The sequence below is a fragment of the Macrobrachium nipponense genome, chromosome 1, assembly GCF_015104395.2.
Source record: "Macrobrachium nipponense isolate FS-2020 chromosome 1, ASM1510439v2, whole genome shotgun sequence".
In the NCBI taxonomy this organism is placed as follows: domain Eukaryota; kingdom Metazoa; phylum Arthropoda; class Malacostraca; order Decapoda; family Palaemonidae; genus Macrobrachium; species Macrobrachium nipponense.
Window position 1 is genome coordinate 181,030,863 of NC_087200.1, and position 21,516 is coordinate 181,052,378.

The window sequence follows — 21,516 nt, forward strand, 5'->3', positions numbered from 1 at the left end:
GATCATTGTCCATTAAGCATTTTTTTTGTATCATAAGCTATTTGCTTGCGTGTTCGTTTTTAAGAAAGTTGGAATTCAGGTAAACATTAATAAAAAGATCTTCTAGGTGTTGAATTGAATAAAGGAAGTACAAAGATTATTTTCTGCTAAAATTCATATATATGTATATATTATATATATATATATATATATATATATATATATCTATATAATATTATATATGGTATATATATATGGAATCAAATAAAGGAATGTTAAACGAATGTCATCAAGCAACAAGTTACAAAATCATCCCTCCGCCGTTGGCAACAGGTTGCGTTAAGATAAAGCAAAGTTTCCTAGGCTCTAGTGCCTTTTGCAAGCACCAGGGGCAAGTAGGGCGCCCTGGTTCATATATTACGGGGGTCAGAGGACCGCCCCCTTACACTGCTAAGCTTGTGCCTTGTAATGCCTTTGACTACGTTAGTTGAAGTTTGCTTATTATTAAGTAACTTACAAAGAAACACATTAGCACATAAATGGAATATTGCAGTATCGTGTCTGTGATATATATATATATATATATATATATATATATAAATATATATATATATATATATATATATATATATATATATATATATATATATATATATATATATATATATATATATATATATATATAAGGCACGGTATTTAATTTTTTTTTTTTGTAATATATGACTATCTTTCTCTTAGATTAGCTGTTTATGTTTTTTTATGTACTTCCATGACTTTAGTCTGGGATAGTAAGAGAATGCCACTTCAATGCAAAATGGCTTTCGGGAATTTCTGTTCCACACGAGATGTAAAATGCAGATCCGAGAGAGTTCAAATCTTTCTTCTTACTGTGTCCATTATTCCAAGCAGGAAGAATCACGCAATAGCTGTAAATTTTTGCCTTACTGTTTAAGTTCCACGTTTTTACTGAGTTTTAGTTATCAAATATATATATATGCCTAATATGTGTTTCATTTGTGATTTGGGTCGGTAATTCCTAATCCTACAACTGTAATCATGGGAAAAACTCATAAGCACTGCTGAACAAGACGAGGAAAGACTTATCAGAAGAAAGAAGACTGATATTTGGTTTCTAATTTTGTCAATTTTAGCTGCTCTCTTCCCCAGCTTCTTCCACGGAACACGTGGTGTCGAGATTTTCACTTTTGTTGTAAAAAAATCAGTTGGTTGCAAAGGTTTAAACCAATAAGCTAAATGCATAAGAAGCGCCTCAGTGGCGTGGTCGGTATGGTGTTGGCGTGCCACCTCTGTGGCCGCGAGTCCGATCCTCGGGCATTCCACTGAGGGATGAGAGATGTGTATTTCTGGTGATAGTTCTCTCTCGACGTGGTTCGGAAGTCACGTAAAGCCGTTGGTCCCGCTGCTGAATAACCAATGGATCCATGCAACATGAAAACACCGTACAAACAAATAAATGCATAAGCCACTCAGAATGTAATTCGTTATCTTGACTGGTATTTTACGTCAAAATGTAAAAACACAAAACTGATTCAGAAAGCCAAATACAGCTTTTCTGTCCCAAACAAACAGAAAAATCATCTTTCTCGAGACAATTAGACAAATATTAACGTAGTACTGATTATGAATGTAGATGAATAACAAACAAATCGCCTTTCATTTCTGAATGGCTTTAATATCTTTAAAAGTTGATTATCATAAGTCTGCGTTTCTGCATTGTATCTTCCTTTACCTACAGTACAAGATGCACATGAAGCAGGATATTTAATTTGCTATTTAATAAACAAAAACATTATCTGTAGCAACAAGTATTGCTAGAGGATGAAATTTCACTCGCGCAGCATATCCAAGACAAAATAAAAATTTCCCCAAGCAAGAATGATCTCCGAAAATGATACATAGATGGCACTGCTAGTTTAACGAGGACACCGAAGACATCACAGACGGTTGGTGAGTTACGAATTGTGTATTCCGACTTCCTTGTTTTAGATATTCAGGGTCCAACAAAGATCTCATTTGATGGGCATGGCTAACTAACGTTGATAAATCTTATTGGCGATTCCTTGTGGATTTTTTGCAAGTAATTGAACGGTGAGGCAATTTAATGGTGATTACCAGTGGATTTTTGCAAGTAATCTTGCACGGCGAGGCAACCTACTGGTAATTCCCAGTGGATTTTTGCAACTACTTAATGGTTACCTATGTACAGTGAGTCTACTCGTCGGAGATTTCCATTGTATATTTGGGTGTTTATAAGTAGTCAATACGTTGAGGCAACATATCAGAGATTTCCTCTGGATTTGTAATTACTTACTGTTTAAATTGTATTCCTATTGTGGCAAAGTTTACATCTTTTGTTAAGGTCTCATATTTCATTTAACATTTCGTATTGAGTTTTGTCAAGGTTAATTACTTCGTGTTCATTATCACTTCAGGACAAAGCTAATCAGGCAAACAGAAGGAATTTTATGGCATGCAAAGTGGTAAGTTTGAGCCAGTTTATGGCTGGTCTAGTACCTAAAATCAAAGAAAATTTTGAAGATTTTTATGCTTGTCATTCTTTTGGTATGCCATGTTTCCTCAACTACTACCGGTCCATGTACATAGTTCTACATAAAGGAAGTTAATGAAATTTTTTCAAGGTGTTTTCAAGCCGGTAGGCTAGTGTATACATTGAAATTGTCACCATTAGCCAATAGGCAGGTTAGGCTTGGTTTGAAGTGTTATACCCGCACCCAAAGTTTTGTGTGCTTACAGCGTACAGGTGTCAGCGTTAACCTAAGCGATATTCTCAGTTGAAAAGTGTTATAGCCTTTTGTAAGGTCTAGCAGTTTCCCGGGTAATGGAACTGCTGAAAGTGTAAAGGTAAAGCCACAGAGCAGTTTTGTGAATGTTGCACAGAACAAAAATAGGGCACATGCAAAATAGGCTTAGAATAGAAATCGGTATGTCTATTACTATAAGCATTCTGCATCGTTCGTCCCCACGAATACGAAAGCCACCAGGAATTGGGGCATTAAATGTATTTTGCCGTGTTTTGTACGAGCCCCTGGGGGTTAATTACAGCCGTCCGAATGTGTTACTTAAAATTCTTGTTCAGGAGGTAAAACTGCATAGAAAAACTGCAACTGCCATAGTCTAGGCTGCTGCGAAATAGTAATATAGATCTACCTAGAAATTTTGAGTGGTCAATTTGAACGCAAATCATAGCATCCTAAAGTTAAATATGATTGCCTTTCATATATGTATATGTTAAGGTTTTAAATGTTAATTCCATTAGCCAATAGTAGTATTAGAAATACCCATAACTCCATCTGTATCCTACAATTGAGACTACATTTGAACTTTTTTTTTTTTTTTTTTTTTTTTTTTTTTTTATGGGTGTTGGGGAGGGTGAAATAGTAAAGTCATGTTTAACTTTGGGTATTATTTCAGTTTCAACCATTATGGGAAATCTATTATATTGATATTTTTCCCGAGTAAAGCACGTGATAACAAAACACTTCTTCTCAATACATTATTGTCGCTAATGCATACTTACAGAGAAAAAAAAAGATTTAAGTTTTTACCTCGAATTTTTCCTAAGTCGGGAGAGGTGTTTCCTCTACGGTAATGTTTACTTTTAATGAGCCCTCTAACTTACTTTCTTACGCAAACAAAAGCAGTTCCAGTTACTCATTATTGGCTGAGAGGTGTGACATCGTTATGACGTCATGGGTTTCATAACCAATTACGAATGACTTGAGTCTAAAACTAAGTTTCACTAGCATTTCAGCGGAGTAATACAGTTACCTGTCTAGTGTCCACTGGTATCCTTGTTTGACTGAATACTCGAATAATGAAGCAAAAAACGGCATTTTGTCTTCCTGTACCTATGGCAGAGGTAGTGGCTGGCCCTTCTGGCATTAATTTTGACAGACCTTCGATTTCCTACCGATTGTTTGCAGTGCAATGTGGTCGTCGGGTACCTGGCCACTTGCTACTTTAAGTTGCATGTCAGGGAACCTTGCAACGGCTTCACGTTTTCCCTCAAAGCACCAGCACATTTTTATCAACCAACAGTTTAAGGTAAGCTTCATTAATTTATAGAGTATATTATAATGGTGGTAGTATAACGATGTATACAGCAGTACCATCACTTTGGATTTGGTTTGATGGATGTTAGGTAGTGGCCTTAAGGGGGGGTCGCATGGGGGCGGAGGCCCCCCGCTAGGCCTAGGTAGGGGTACAGGGCCCTAGGTAAGGTTAGGTGGTTGTATTAGGTTCGGTAGTGCCCCGAAAATCACTGTGGCCTTAAGGGGGGGTCGCAGGGGGGCGGAGCCCCCTCGCTAGGCATAGGTAGGGGTACAGGGCCCTAGGTAAGGTTAGGTGGTTGTATTAGGTTCGGTAGTGCCCCGAAAATCACTGTGGCCTTAAGGGGGGGTCGCAGGGGGGCGGAGCCCCCCCGCTAGGCCTAGGTAGGGGTACAGGGCCCTAGGTAAGGTTAGGTGGGTGTATTAGGTTCGGTAGTGCCCCGAAAATCACTGTGGCTTCTTAAGGGGGCGGAGCCCCCCCGCTAGGCCTAGGTAGGGGTACAGGGCCCTAGGTTAGGTTAGGTGGGTTTGTTAGGTTCTGTGGTGCCCTGAAAATTACTGTGGCTTTAAGGGGGGGTCGCTGGGGGGCCCTACTCCCCTCCCCCCGGTAGGCCTAGTATGGGGGAGGGGTGCTGGAACATTAATTATTCATTTATTGCAAATATCATTCAATGCCCCAACACCCTCCCCCCCCTTCCCCCACCCAAAACCCCGGTTCCCAAAGGGTGTCCCCCATAATTGGTGGGATGAACTAGGGTATACATAGTAAATCTCTAAATCGGTTGGTTTGCAGTCAAAATAAACGTTAAATTCATTGAAACCACACTATTTCTGATGCAACAAATATATTTTTATTGCATTTTTCCAAATTTGGCTGAAACTAAAAATTTACCTAACTTTGTCTGAAAACTAGGACCCTTGGTCCTTACAAGGCCAGGGGAATCTGAAGCCCCTTGGCCCCCTACTTAACCTAATTTGAAACTTTGAATTAAAATAAGACTTGAGTTCCACCCCAGCCTAGATTGGCAGTGTCCATGCCTACCTGACCCACACCTAACCTAGTCTAGGGCACCATATTTTATAGTAGGTTTGTGACCTAACGTAGAGCATTAGGTCCTTATCTGTCCACCCTGACTAGATCAACCTAGGTTACTAGACCATACTAGTGTGTGATGTTACCTTTCAAACCTTAGTTTTGCCAAAACTTTTAAGGTCACAAGGATGTTGCAATACATGGTAAACCTTAATAAATGCTCCGGCTGATTTTTAGTATAAATGTGTTTACACCTTGAAAGAAGATACCAAGAATGTTCTAAGGAAGACAGAAATTAGTGGCAGTAAGTCCTATCGGTCTAGGAAACACAACTTTAATATTTTGTACCTACAGAAAAAAAAGTCCATGTTGTTGTCTGTCGTATCACCTATTTTAATGAGTCACGAAAAAAAACTCCCCCCAAAAAGTGACATCATTATAGACTATATCCAATCGTAAATAAGCACCAGACAAACAAACAATAAATAAGCACGTTTCAATTTTCTCTGAAACAAAAGAAAGCAGTGTTTTCAGCCAATGACAATATTTGATGTTTCCAAGTCTTTCATTTTTCCAGCAAATACTCCTATTTTCTCCAATTAAGCGTTACTTGCACTAGCGCCATGACTGAATTACCAGGACCGTCTACAAGCTCCGATTTTGTTCCCCAGGAAAGTTTCCCCACAGTGTATGAAAATTGATACATGAATTATAGAGATTTCACAAACTATTATTATGGGCATATAGAAAAGGCTTGTAACTTTTGCCCAAAATCACGGTTTAATCAAGAGTGAACACATTTCGGTGCGATAAAACCTATGTAGTGTCCAAAAAAAACAAAGTAATTTTTGTCTCTATATTTAAAAACTCATGGTTATCCAAGTCTCACATGGATATTGAAACTAATTTAACATTTTGCTTGTTGTATCTAATTGGTTTTCTTATAAGTTTCTAGCTTTGAGCTTCATCTCAGCGATCCCACCATCAATGATTGGGCTTCATTTTGTAGGGAAGTAATAGTAAATTGGGTATTTAGACGGTCTCATAACATTGGAGGCAGGGTAAAATAGTGTAAATTGATGACTCAAAATTTGGGAAGAGGAAGTATAATGTGGGCAGAATTACAGAGGGTCAGTGGGTATTTGGGGGAATTTGTAAGGAAACTAGGGAGTTCTTTATGGTTCCTGTTGAACAACAAAACTCTTGAGGTTTTGCTTGCTGTCATTAAACAGTACATCGAACCTGGAACAACAATTTCCGATTGCTGGAAAGCATACGATTGGCTGGCAAACGAGGGCTACAAACATTTACAGGTCAATCACCGCTAGGCTTAGGTAGGGGTATGGTGCCCTAGATTAGGTTAGGTGGTTTGTTTGGTTTGGTAGTGCCCTGGAAATCACTCTTCTCTTGCTCCCCCCACCCCAAAAACTGTGGTTCCCACTGGGGTCCCCCAAGATTGTTAGACGGGAACAAGGGTGTAATTGCTTGATGCCACCAATATAAATGATCAGTTTAAGCATAATCAATAAAAAATACATTGGAAATATATATATTCTTCTGCAAACAAGAGACGGAGCTCTCCTTTAGATTTGCCCAGTACATAATTGTATTTCACTCTTGCATTGTTCCCCACTCAAAACCATGGCTTCTCATTTTGGCCTCCATAATTGTAGGATAAAAGAGGTCCAGTATCAAAAACTGTTCCTAGCCTACTAATTTACAACAAAAATGAACTTCATAGATTCAGAATGCACTGAGACACAGCAAAATTTTGAACTTTTGTTTAAAATTTATTTTATGAAATTTAAGCACAGTTCCTCATTGGAAATTTTTGGTTTTGAGGGGGAAAATCACTTTTCTGGGCTAGTATACTTATGACAAGGGATGTTCCTATGAGGTGCTTTCCAGGCCATTGCACTTGGCATGTGTTGTTCAGTGTTGACCTATGAAAGTCTTTACTCTAGTCTTAGGCATATCCAGTTATTCTTACTCTGGTTCATTTTTCAACCCTTTAACATTGCTTAAAGTTTTAGATGTGAAATGTCTCCTGTTAATGTAATTATAACAAACTTATGTTCAGTGAAAAAAAATCATGCTTAATTTGTATGGACATGTAGTTTTAAACAGCTCGGTTAGGTTGGTACAAGATTCTACAATTGTCAATTTGGTATAGGTAAACCTACTCAGGAGCTTCCTAATACAGTAGTACTTTGGCATAGGAGTTTTAGTTTTGTGACCGAGCTCATAACTTAATTTGCTTGTAAGTTGAATCAATGTATAAAAAATATAGTAAAAGTGAAGGTAAAGAAATAAACTAGTTTTAATAAGTGTAGCCTTTATTGATTCTCCTGCTTCAGTCTTAGATTGTAGTAGTAGTCCAGTCATACTACCTTGCTAAGTCCATAACACAGACACCTTGGTCGTGTTTTACTATGATTTCATGCTTCATATCCAAGGTAATGTAGCATTTCTTCTCAGCACTGGTCTTAAAACACACACTCTTAGGATCCACAGTGAAAATTAAATGTTCCAAAGGACAGGGGAACAACAAGAAATGCTAAGAGATGCTGTGGACATGCTCTCACAGCAACATAAACTGACTGAGACCACTCAGCTAGGCATCTTGATGCTAGTAATGGCAGACTCATTGGGAGATTGCATCTCCCAGGTTCTGTGGCTTGTAACTCGCAACTCGGCCCGTTTCTTAAAGCAACAAATAACTCGTGTAGTAGCTCGTATCTCTGTAAACTCATATGTTGGTTCACTAGTAAGTCACGTTTTGACTGGGGGATCGTACAGATAATCATTGGTACTGGTTTAGCTTGAAGTTTTCATACACCACTAGATCAGCAGCACTCAGGTTGATGACTCTGGAAACAAAGTTGAAATGACCAAGTTTGGAAGAAGTGAAATGTTATGTACAGAATAGCAAGGGAGGGAAGAGTGTCTATAGGATAACGAAGGAAAGGGAAGTTGAAGTGTTGGTCCTCGGTGTACCCAACCACTTTGAGAATTTAGTCAACCCCTATACTTGAGCTTCTATTCAAAATGGTGTTCCTTGCAGGATAGAAAGTGATGCATTCAGTTCTTTTCCCAGATACGGTTGGCAGGAAATCTTCAACAAGAGGAGAAATAGAAGAATTTATTTCATATGTTCAGAGGCAGGTGCTAGTTTATATTCTCCTAAACTACTGCAGCATCATAGAAGAATATGTAAGCTATTTTTATTCATGTCTCACTGTATAGGCTAAACTAGGGATCATATCTCCCTGTATAGGCTAAACTAAGGATATGAAAATTTTTTAGTGCCATATTACACTGGTAGGATGGGGTGAGGGGGCTGCTGTTGGGTTGGCATGGTGCCCTAGGTCAAGGTTAGGATGTATTAATGTTGAATGCCCTTGATCTGCTTCTGCACTAGATGCTAATATGCCAGTTGTGGATTTGACAATAAACACTGAATGCATTCACTGTAGGTGCAGCTGACAACTGATGGCCTGGAGTGCTAATTTTCATAGGCCAACAGTGAGCACTGCATGCATGTAGAATAACCGAGGTGTTTGGTTGCCTGGAAATTAGCTTGCATAAGAGGCTTGTCACAGATAAACCTCAGCCCCCCAGATGCTGAAGCCTTGCCGAGGATGGGGGGCTTAGGGTTCAGCAGCTGGGCCCTGATGACTGGTGGGAACTACTTTCTCGCTCGGCCTTGGTGCCCAGCTGTTGATCCAACTAAATAAGTCAGCTCTTTTCCTTTTACTAAAACTTTTCATCCTTCTGCTTCCTCCCCCTATAAGTCCCATAGATCATCGTATAAATTGGATTAATTGTTGTGGATTTTTCCACCTTTGTAAAATTTATTAGACATGAAAATAGGAAAAGATATCATAGCTGGGACTGGGTTTATATCCAAAACTAAATAGTGGGAACTGTGGTAGGATCATCAACTGCCCGATAATGTTCGGACCTGAGAGATCAGGCGGAACTATTCTTTAGAGCTGGACCACGGATTCCAGGGGGGTCTGGTTCTGGGTTAGGACTCTCGGCATTCTATCCGGTTTGCCCATAACATGATTGGGGTGGGGATGATTGTATTCTTGTAATACTCTCAGTCCTATCAAGCGGGTTTGGCCTACACTTGAGCCACTCTAATCATGTTATGCCATCCCCAATGGGGTAGGGTAGGGATGCGGACATTTGGGATTCGGTTCTCACTTGTGCCATTGGTGGCGTAATAAACTCCAAGAAAGGCTGATGATATTTTTTTTAAGGTTTTCAAGTTTAAATTTTTTTTTTTTTTTTATTATACCCCCTCTAATCTTTATGACAAATAAATATAAGGATTCAAGTACCCCTGGACCTTTTGATGCTTTGGCGCAGATGATGACTATGGACAAGGACTTGGACCACCCCCAGGAAATTTCAATTAATCAAGAGCACGATGGTAGCTCTACACATTGTGTTGGAAAACTATCTAATGTGAAAAACTTGCGAGTGCTACATGTCGTGGGCATACCACTGCAGTGCGACTATGACATTATTTTGACAACCTTCCGTTCCTTTGGAACTATAATTGAAATAAGGATGAATTTCCTTGAAGTCACATCAAAATGAGAAGCATGGATTACTTTTGATAAATATGAAGATGCCTTTAAGGCTAGTAGTAATATAAATACAGTACAAATAAATCAGTGTATTATAGAGGGAGCTTTGACCGATAAAGTACCCAAAAATTTAGATAGCTATGTACCATCTGAATGGGTTCAAGATATACATCAGAAAACAGAGGTTAATAATCCATCCAGAACTCCCAAACCTCCTATGTGGCTAGTTGCAACAGCGAAGGAGGAAACTTACAATTATTATAAGTTCTGCAGGTATCTCCAGAAAAAGGTGGGAGGAATAAATAGTGGAGATATATCTAGATTTGGAAAACGTACAGTGCTAATACATGCTAAATCAAAAACGCAAGCACAAATGCTATCTGCAATGAATCCTTCTGGGCATGATATTGATAAAGAAATCAGACCCCACCTGAATTTTAGTTATGGCCGAGGTGTAATTTTTGACAAAGATTTGTATGAGTTCACAGAAAGTGAGATCCTTGAAATGAGCCCATTAACAGTGTGGAAAGTAAAAAAGACACCCATTGCTAATATGATAATTTTGACCTTTGAAGACCCTAACGTTCCATCCCATGTAATCATTGAAAATGAAAGAGTGCGAATAAGACCCTTCCTCCCGAAACCAATTCAATGTTTCAACTGTTTCAAGTTTGGTCATTCATCAAAAGTATGTAGGAACGCAAAAGTTTGCATAAATTGCTCTGCCCCTGACCATGGTATTTGTTCTGAAACACCAAATTGTTGTAATTGTCAGCTGAACCATAAGGCTAATGATAAAAACTGTGAAGCATACAAAGATGAACTATCAGCAATAAATAAGGCTAATGCTGAACACATTAGCATAGGATATGCCAAACAACAATTGGGCCAATCAAAGAGCTATGCAAGAGCTCTAAACCCACTACCCCTTACTACCACAAGGGGTCCTGTAGGAGCACCTTCTCCTGCAGTAGGTGCATCAACTCCTGTGGTAGAGGCCCGGGTATCTGGGTTGGGTGCTCAGTCACTGGAAGCAAGAGCACACACCACCAAAGCAGGCAAGCTGCCTGTGGTTGAAAAAGTCTCTCCTCCAGATGAAGAGGCTCTCCCATCATCTCTTCCATCTCCTACTTTTAATGTAGTAAATCTATCACAGGCAGAATCTCTGCCTGATCTAATGGAATCAAAACAGTTAAGGAACCCCAAGAGAGGAAGGACTCCTTCAGGTTCTCCCCCTTATACTCCAAATAAGCATGCTTCGATATTTAACAGCTACAGTGTGCTTTCCTCAAGTGAAGCAAGTATTGCAATGGAACACAACCACCAAGTTAAAGAGGTTGCACAGATTACAACGGTAGATGTTCACCCTCCTCCTAAAGAAAATCAAACTAGGAGAAATAAAGATCACAGGGTTAGTCATAAAAAACCGTCTATTTCCAGACCACCTAAAGAGGAAAAAAGAAAGGCTTCCAAATCGGATTTGTAATGGCTTCATTCAACATCCTACAATGGAACTGTAAAGGATTGCGTTCTCGTGCTGAAAATCTAAAGGTCCTCATAAGAGAAACTAATCCTGGAGTAATTTGCCTGCAGGAAACTCAATTAGGTCCAGAGAAGTTCAATCCTGGACTTAATTATGAGATCTTCACATCCACCCCTCCAGTGGGTGATAGAGCACATGGAGGAGCAGCTATTATCGTGAGCAAATCACTGGAATCCTTGCCTGTAGCCCTCAGTACAAATTTACAGGCTGTTGCTCTTAAGATCACATTAGACAAACAGATTACTGTGTGTTCCATCTACCTGCCTCCTAGATCAAACTTCACAAATGCTGATATCCAATCATTAATTGATCAACTGCCACAGCCATTTTTTATTCTTGGTGATTTTAATGCCCATAATCCGTTATGGGGAGGGCATACTTCAGATAATGAAGGTAAAATTATAGAAGACATTATTAATAATAATGATATTGTGCTTTTAAATGATGGTACTATGACTTATCATAATATATTTTTTAATTCTTACTCTGCTATTGATCTGAGTATATGTTCCTCTGCAATAGCTTTAGATTTTATTTGGTCAGTAAATTAATTTTTAAATGGCAGTGATCACTATCCCATTCTTTTAAAGTTTACCAGAAATGTCCCTACAGAAATGCCACAGAAATGGAAGCCATTGGAAGCTGATTGGGAGAAGTATAAAAAGGATATCCATCTCGATAAACCATATGAATCCTTTAACAACCATATTGAAGCATATGAGTATTGGACAAACACTGTATTAGCCAGTGCAGAAGCCTCTATTCCAAAAACTACAGGAAAGCCAAGGAGACCAACAGTTCCATGGTGGGACAAAAAGTGTGCCACCTTAAAAAAAATTACTAGAAGATGCTACAAGAAATACAAATCAAGTGGCACATCCACTTCTAAAAGAATATATCAGCGAGCCATGGCAAAACAACGCCGATACTTCCGTCGTGCCAAGAAAGACTCTTGGATTTATTATATAAATGGTATTAACTCTAAAACACGATCGATGTTTGTATGGAAAAAGGTACGAAAACTAGCAGGGAAGTTTGTGCCACCCAAAACTCCCTCTTTGAGAGTAGAAAATAACCTAGTTACAAACCCTTCAGATGTAGCTGAGTCATTGGGTCAATATTTCTCCAACATTTCTAGCCCAAGAAACTATTCTAGTGAATTCCAAAGAATCAGGAACACTCAGGTCAATCTGAATCTTTCTGGTGATAACCGGGAGGCATACAATGCAAGATTCTCGCTTCAAGAACTACATGAAGCACTCTCTTCAACAGATGACACTTCTCCTGGTGAAGATACTATTTTATATATAATGCTTAGGAAGCTACCTGAAGAGGCCAAACGCTACCTTCTTAAGATCATTAATAAGATTTGGGAGACTGGAGTTATGCCGAGATCCTGGAAAAATTTCCATCATAATCCCCGTTCAAAAACCAAATAAAGATCCCCAACAAAGTTCAAGTTATAGACCTATAGCACTAACAAGCTGTGTTTGCAAGTTAATGGAAAAAATGATAAATTATCGCTTGGTATGGCACTTAGAATCAAATAAGCTTCTCTCTCCTTTCCAATTTGGGTTTCGTAAAAATAGATTTACCCTCGACCCACTTATGAGACTCTCCAACCAAATTCAGCAGGGTTTTGTCAATCAGTGTCAGACAATAGGGGTCTTCTTTGATTTAGAGAAAGCTTATGACACTACTTGGCGTAATGGAATTCTAAAACAACTACAGAAAATGGGTATTAAGGGCAACTTAATTCGGTTCATTCATTCCTTCCTATCCGAGAGAGTAATAAAAGTGAGAGTAGGGAACTTTCTGTCGTCCCCCTTTAAACAAGAGGAAGGTGTTCCACAAGGAAGTGTTCTCAGTGTGACCCTCTTTGCTGTCGCCATAAATAGCATCTTGGATGAAGTTCCAAGCCCAGTTCGAGCTTCATTGTTTGTGGATGATTTGGCCATTTATTGCACTGCCTACGATGCTATATCTGCATGCCGATATTTACAGAAAGCTATAGATTCTGTCTCCAAATGGGCTAGGCTAAGTGGTTTTAAATTTTCAGCCATTAAGAGTGTTGCTATCCGCTTTTCAAGGAGCAGGCGTAAAGAGGTTATACCTAATTTAAAACTCGAGGGATCTATTTTACCATATGCTGCCGATGTCAAATTTTTGGGAATGACTTTTGACTCAAAACTCACCTGGACCAAACATATTGATAACCTTAAATGTAAAATTAAAGCATCTTTTAATCTTTTGAAAGTAGTCTCTGGATATGAATGGGGAGCTGACAAGAAATGTTTATTAAGACTTTATGATGCACTTTGTAGATCAAAGCTAGATTATGGGTGTCAGATTTATTCTTCAGCGTGCAAAAGCAAACTTAACGACCTCAATATTGTCCATAACATGGGATTACGAATTTGCTCTGGTGCATTCCGAACATCTCCTGTTGAGAGTCTGTATGTAGATACCCATCAACTGCCACTTGACTTACGACGGGAGGAACTGGGTCTGCGCTACATAATGCGCGTAAAGAGCAGTTCTGAAAATCCTTCCAATAAGGTCATTCGCCAACTTGACAACAGGAAATTTAAACCAAGGTCATCTGTCCCCTTCCAGATAAGACTACATCAAGAAGTGAATAATGATACTCTAAAGAATCAGAATGTTTCTCAGTTAGTTGCCTCTAGATTCCCCCCATGGCTTATCCCTAAAGCAAAAGTTTGTAACAAAACTATGGTCAAGAAGAACCTTTCTGATAAAATGGCAAAGAGTTTATTCTTAGAACATGATGTAACTCATGATGGTGCGTATAAGATTTATACAGACGGTTCCAAGTCAAGAGAGGGAGTTGGGCTAGCCGTAATTACAGAAAAGACTTGTGAGGCTGCAAAACTACCAAATTCGGCTACAGTATATACAGCAGACCTTTCTGCCATTAATAGAGCATTAGCTATTGTTCATCGTACCGAGAAGAAGAAATTTGTTATATATTCGGATTCTAAAAGTGTTTTGGAGAGTCTTAATATTTGTAATACATCACATCCTTTGATTCTCCAAGCTCAAGAGTGGCTGTTTCGAATTTCTTGCAAAACACAAAGCTGTTTCGTTCTGCTGGGTTCCTGCCCATGTAGGGATCAAGGGTAATGAAAAAGCTGATAGAGCAGCAAAAAGAGTATGTAATAAAAGATCACTGGATATCCATGAAGTTCCATACATTGATATGAAGTCTCCTATTCGAAGCTATATCCGCCACAAATGGCAGGAGCGATGGTCCTCAAACCTTGCCAGAAACAAGAAGCTGAAGGCAATCAGACCTAATTTGAATTTTTGGCAGTCTTCGTTTCATAGAGACAGGAGGACCGAGATTGTTTTAACGAGACTTCGTATTGGTCATTCCCGATTGACGCACAGCTTTATACTTGAAGGAAGTGAGGCTCCAGTCTGTGCTCGCTGTGACTGCCTGTTGACAGTTGAGCATATTCTGGTTTGTTGCCCAGTGTATGGTGCTGCCCGCAGGAAATTCGGACTTTCAGGGAAACAACTTTCTTATATTTTAGGAGATGATGTTGATATCAATAATCTTGTAAAGTTCTTAAAAGAGATTGATATTTACTATAAAATTTGACTTATTTTAATAATATTCAATTTTACCTTTCACCTAATACACACAAGTGTATGCAGTTTTATACTAATATAAAAAATTATATTTTTATATTTATTATGTATTTTTTTATTATTTTATTTATTTATTTATTTTTTTAATGAAATAAGGTTTTAAGTTTCATTCACATCAGATTATCATCACGTTCAATTAAATTTCATTAATTATCAGATTATTTATTTCATTCCATTACGGCGCTGAATGACCATTATAGGTCCCAGTGCTTGGGCTTGTCCCTAAATATCATAATCCATCCATCCAGATAAACCTCAGTAACCTGATGATGTTCATAAAAAAAAGAAGGTATTATTACAGTTTCAACCATTATGGGAAATCTATTATATTGATATTTTTCCCGAGTAAAGCACGTGATAACAAAACACTTCTTCTCAATACATTACTGTCGCTAATGCATACTTACAGAGAGAAAAAAACAAAATTAAGTTTTTACCTCGAATTTTTCCTAAGTCGGGAGAGGTGTTTCCTCTACGATAATGTTTACTTTTAATGAGCCCTCTAACTTACTTTCTTACACAAACAAAAGCAGTTCCAGTTACTCATTATTGGCTGAGAGGTGTGACATAGTTATGACGTCATGGGTTTCATAACCAATTACGAACTACTTTAGTCGAAAACTAAGTTTCACTAGCATTTCAGCGGAGTAAAAAAGTTACCTGTCTAGTGTCCACTGGTATCCTTGTTTGACTGAATACTTGAATAATGAAGCAAAAAACGGCATTTTGTCTTCCTGTAGCTATGGCAGAGGCAGTGGCTGGCCCTTCTGGCATTAATTTTGACAGACCTTCGATTTCCTACCGATTGTTTGCAGTGCAATGTGGTCGTCGGGTACCTGGCCACTTGCTACTTTAAGTTGCATGTCAGGGAACCTTGCAACGGCTTCACGTTTTCCTCAAAGCAGCAGCACATCGTTATCAACCAACAGTTTAAGGTAAGCTTCATTAATTTATAGAGTATATTATAATGGTGGTAGTATAACGATGTATACAGCAGTACCATCACTTTGGATTTGGTTTGATGGATGTTAGGTAGTGGCCTTAAGGGTCGCAGGGGGGCGGAGCCCCCCCGCTAGGCCTAGGTAGGGGTACAGGGCCCTAGGTAAGGTTAGGTGGTTGTATTAGGTTCGGTAGTGCCCCGAAAATCACTTTTCTCCTCCTCCCCCCACCCAAAAACCCCACTTCCCACTGGGATCCCCCATAATTGAAGTAGTAGGTTTATGCTTAGATTTTGTGTGTAAGAGTAACTCTTAGTTTCTTTTTTATTCATTTCCTCATGTTTCTATGCGATGTGCAACACCAATCTGGTCGTTTTTTGCCGTTTTTCGTCGTTAATACTTGAAAAACGGGTGCGGCCTTCTCCTGGACATTTACCTTTTTCTGGAAAAACTCGTTTTTTTAACTCCAATTACATAGTAAATCTCTAAATCGGATGGTTTGCAGTCAAAATAAATGTTAAATCCGTTGGAACTACATTATTTCTGATGCAACAAATAATTTTTATTCCAGTTTTCCCATAATGGTTGAAATTAATTTTACCAAAAAAAAATTTTTTTCATTAAGGAAACTATTTTCGTTATGACAAAATGAACATTACATGCGGTTTTGCTGGTAGCGTGTGTTGGATTTCATCAGAAGGGGTGATTTCATGCTTTCATTGGATCTCGAGGGTACACACTTCTTGTTCCTGTCCATCAGCTTTTCCTGCAAGGAGACTTTTCTACAGCTTGAAATCCCTGCACCTTGGACTGGTGACAGCCAACAGGTGTGGTCTTCACCTTGGTATTAGGTTGGGTCCAACCACAAGGTACAAGTTTGCAGTAGTATCTGGGCGATGGCTAGTTCTGACATCTTCGAAGGGGCAGCTGCATTTGAATATTGTAGTACAACCTCTGCAATGGGATCATGGTACACTGGGAAAAGTCAGTGTGCTTGCCCAAAGCTGCAGCCAAAGGACCCAGGCATGCTGGCAAATATGGCAACAAGTCTGTCCTCATTCGTGAGGAAACTCAAAGGTTCCAGTAAAACTCTTGTTGTGACAGGAATGACAGCTCTGCTTTTGCAGGTAGAACCCAGTCCTATTATTTCTGGAGAAGCTTGATCTGCGCTGGTCCTCTGCCTTTTTGCAGTTCAGTGGCAGCATTGGTCAGCCTTGCAGCCCATGCACAAAGCAAGAGTGGAGACTGCTTGATCTTACAGGTATATATTGTTGTTTTTTTAGGAATTATGATTCTGATATAGGTATTGTTTTGCTGTTAGGTGTACAAAACTCAAAAACTACCAGAAGTACATACTAGATCAATTATTTTAACATTTTGTACACTACAGGCAATTCGGCCGTATAGCCCTTGATCCCAATTTGCTGTTGTAAAGGTCTTTTGAGTACAGCAATTCATTTGTTTTTCTATAGGATGCTGTGAGTTCTGGATGTTATTTTGCTCTGTGTCAAAGGAAGAGCTTATGGAGGACAGTGCTCAGTACATTTTAAATTGTACAAGTTTCATACAATACAGTACCCGTATGGGGTTGGTTCCGTCAATGGACCTCATGCGGTGCACTGTAGGCATAACTCAAGGTTCTTTGCTGCATGCCTTCGTCCCTTAGCTGCAACCATTTTTTTTTTTTCTTAACTGTACTTCCTTTCACATCTTCTTTCTTCTTACTAACACTTGATTCAAATCGCAACGGCGAGGTTTTCCTGCTGTTACGCCTTTCAAACCTTTTACTGTCAATTTCCATTTCAGCACTGAATGACCTCATAGGTCCCAGTGCTTGGCTTTTGGCCTAATTTTTATATTAAACTCAACGCATACAATACAGTTACTGGAGTTAAAATGGTGTTGAAGTGAGAAATTTTTTTTTTCAGTGGAGTACAGCAAGATATTTTCATTGTCCTACAAAATACTGGTTTCAAACTGCCATTGGCATATTTCAAAGTAACACTGTATTGTCGACGACATTTTCAATGATCTGTTACAGATGTAGTGTCTCTCTGGGCAATCACTTTATAAAGTAGTATTTTTCAAGTTGATAGACTTTACTTATTTTCGCACTGTAGTTGGATGTTATGATTGATGATAGGACTTTTAAATATATTTTGAACGTTTTACGTATATGCTATAACTGACGTAACTTACGTAGGGTCTCTTAAAGAATGATTTTTTTCCAGATTGGCACAAAACGTGCCAGACTTTTGAAGTGGCGGTACAATTGATCCAAGTACAGTGTAGTCACCATGAAAGTTGGAAGCTAAAAATGAAGCCTTTGAGAAAATTAATTCTGAAAAAGTAAAAAATGAAAGAATATTCCAAACTTTTGACAAGAAAGGTGATAAAGAATTTTTCTACCTTGAAAAGTAGCAGGTAATTGAGAGGCAGTTATTTTTTAGAACTTTGTATTTAAGTTTTCTAATTCTTAGCTACTAGCTCCTATGAAGTCTTAAGGTGAAAATTTGAGGTCCTCTTCGTAGAATGTTTGGGTAAATTCCAGGCTTTTAAAGTACTTTAACATGGAAGGTATTCAGTCATGGTCACAAATTAATGTGATAGTGTCAGAACAGTGGAGAGCATTCTAGGAAACTTTGTTAGCAATACAAGAATCATACTTTAAGGATTTTTGGTTAAGAATTTTTTCGTAGTAGATTGTCACACCTTACTTGGTTACAGATAGTTAAATGAAATCTGCTGACTTGAAAAGTGTTACAGAAAGTTGTTAGGTCATTAAGCTAAATCAGAAAAAACTATTTGCTGAAGATAAATTTAATAGCATTCCGTGTGCTTTTCTTATTGAATTTACCATAGATTTTCATAAAGCTATAGGCTAATATTAACTTTAACCTTGGTCAAATTATATCTCTTGGTTTTACCTAACGCACTACAGACGCCAATGATTTTCAGTTTAACTTATGTTTGTGGACAAATTTTTTTACAGGAGTGCCTTTGTATAACAGTAGGTGAGATTGAGTGAATTATGTGTCATTAGAGGAGATTGCTAGTTTGAAGTTTGATAGTTTATATTTACCCAGTCATATCTTAATGATGACCGCAACGGGCAGGGTAGCTTTATTTGTTGAGATTACGAAAGTGTTTCATTTGTTGAATGGGTTGCAGAATTAAGGGTACTTGAGGGACCATGTAATTTTGTTTTTGTCAGATCTTTCATTACCAAATGTAGTAGTATACTTATAACTGTATTGTGCTGCTATTTATGCAGGTAATATTTTCAGATCATTGTACTATGGCAATGTTCCTGTAATGAAGGAAGAGTGAGGAGGATCCAAAAAGAGCAGCTAAATGGAGAAGAGGCCATACCGTGTCATTTTTTTAGTCTACTTTTTCTACTTGAGTGCTACTTAAATTTAAAAATTGAACAGTTGGCTGAATTAAGAATATTTCTTCTCGGCTTCGTGCCCTTTCATCATTTATGTTGAATAGTTTGATGGATATTATCCAAATTTTCATACCTTTTCCCTCATAATTGAGTGGTTCTTCACTTATAGCCTTACTCGTTCCTCAGCTTGCTTTTAGGTTGGGTCTTGCAATGTCTTATGAAGTTTCTTGAGTTTCACGCCAACTCTCTTTCTTTCAGCTTGCTGAGGAGGAGTACCGGTTTCATTTTCACTTTCTCGCCTTCTCTCAATCTTTCAGCTTCGTTATATCCAGTTTAACACTAGTTTCTTTACTTTCATGCCGCCACTCTTTCTTTCAGCTAGCCATGTTGGGTGTTCCAGTTTCTTCTTTACTTTCATGCCTCCTCCCGTTCTTTCAGCGTGCTTAAGTTGAGTGTTCCAGTTCCTTCACTTTCACGCCTCTCTCGTTCTCTCTGCTCCTTAACTTTTCAATTAGCAAGCTGAAACAAAGATGAATGAATTTGTTTTTACTATAAACATCCTGCAATTAACCAGTATAACGTATACCGAAGCACAAATTATTTGGCAAACGAAGGGAGATGGACAATTTTAACATACGGTCCATGTGTAAAAAATATTAAAGGGACACATTTCCGAATGAACATCTGTTAATATTTATTATTTGAACGCCATAAAAGTCGAAAAGCTGGTCTGCTTACTTTTGCAATGTGGTAACCTGAAAGAAAAAAATATAAGTCGAACAAAATCCTCGATGAAATTGTTACTTTACCTTTATAAATGTTTATCTACTCTAGCTAAGCCACCAATTTTACAAATAAATTATGAAATTATGAAAATTCTTCCTAGTGTCTTACAAGTTATTATTAGAAGCATTTTAATTACCCTCCTTGCAAGTATTATTAGCATTTTAAGTCTGTACAAAAATTAACTCGCCAGTACCCTTAACATCGATAAAATTCTTACCTTTCCACTGTAGTAACATAAATGGGTGTACAACATAACGTGAGCGCCTCAGTGGCGTGGTTGGTTTGGTGTTTGCTTCTCACCTCGGTGGTCGCGGGTTCGATTCTCGGCCATTCCATTGAGGAGTGAGAGATGTGTATTTCTGGTGATAGAAGTTCACTCTCGACCTGGTTCGGAAGTCACGTAAAGCCTTTGGTCCCGTTGCTAAATAACCACTGGTTCCATGCACAGTAAAAACACCATACAAACAACATAACGTGGCTGACATTTACTTACAAAAACAATGGTTGCAATAAGACTAACTGCCATTCCTTATTATAGGGACGTATACAGCAATGAAAATCATTAGTCATAGAAGAACGTTTGCAGCTGATCTCATCTGGTTAATGCAGAAGCTTTAAAACCTTCAACCTGTAAAAAGGTGATGGTATGTAACTACAGAAACAAGCTGAACTTAAAAAACCTCATTATAACTGGGAAATAATTATAATACAAAAGGTGGTGGTAACTACAGAAAAAAGCTGAACTTTAAAAACCTCATTATAACAGGGAAATAATTCTATTAATACAAAAGGTGGAGGTATGTAACTACAGAAACAAGCTGAACTTGTAAAACCTCATTATAACAGGGAAAAAATTCTATTAATACAAATACAATTAATTTAATTTTACTAGAAATTAGAGTAATGGAAAGCAGACTTATGAAAAATTAGTTTCTGTTGATGTGCTGTTCTCAAGGTAAACCATCTAATCCCTGTAGTAAATTTAAATAAAACTATAGTTTAACATAGCAATGAAAATAGGGAAACGGAAAAGGGGGGAGGGGTAAACATTTCACACAGTTTCAACCAAGAAGTGACTACAGATTCTTTACCGCCGCCCCCCCCCCCCCCATGAAAAATTTTGTGCCGTAATTTATATAAAGTTCTAACTATTCATTACAAAGGAAATAAATCCTATAATAAAAAAAACCAATTTCCATAATTTTCTAACTAGGGAAAAAATTTTTCTCCATACTGCAAATGCCATTTGGAAGGTTTCACAAGTAAGACAAACTTAACACTTGATGCAGACCCAATGTGCAATACCAAACTTTTATACACTAACCAGCAGATTGAACACCTCAGAAATAGCCATCTCCCCCTTCCAATCCACATTACAAATTAACGCGCACTCACCTGATGAACGGATCCCCTCCAATATTGTGTCCAACTTGTCATACCCCTTTCAGTATCCCATACAATCGTAGCTTGGCCCCAAGC

The 21,516-nt window shown here is 38.3% G+C and overlaps 1 long non-coding RNA gene across 3 annotated transcripts; it reads left to right on the plus strand.

Moving 5' to 3' along the window:
* Window positions 1–1,551: 1,551 nt before the first annotated feature.
* LOC135219886 (uncharacterized) lies at window positions 1,552–20,249 on the plus strand. Of its 3 annotated transcripts, none has more exons than XR_010315524.1 (3): window positions 1,552–2,205; window positions 18,092–18,284; window positions 19,148–20,249. It is a non-coding gene; the product is annotated as an uncharacterized LOC135219886 (long non-coding RNA). The 3 variants fall into 3 exon arrangements; XR_010315523.1 differs by having other exon boundaries at window positions 1,555–2,157; window positions 19,148–20,248; XR_010315525.1 differs by having other exon boundaries at window positions 1,555–2,088; window positions 19,148–20,248.
* The last annotated feature ends 1,267 nt before the right edge of the window (window positions 20,250–21,516 follow it).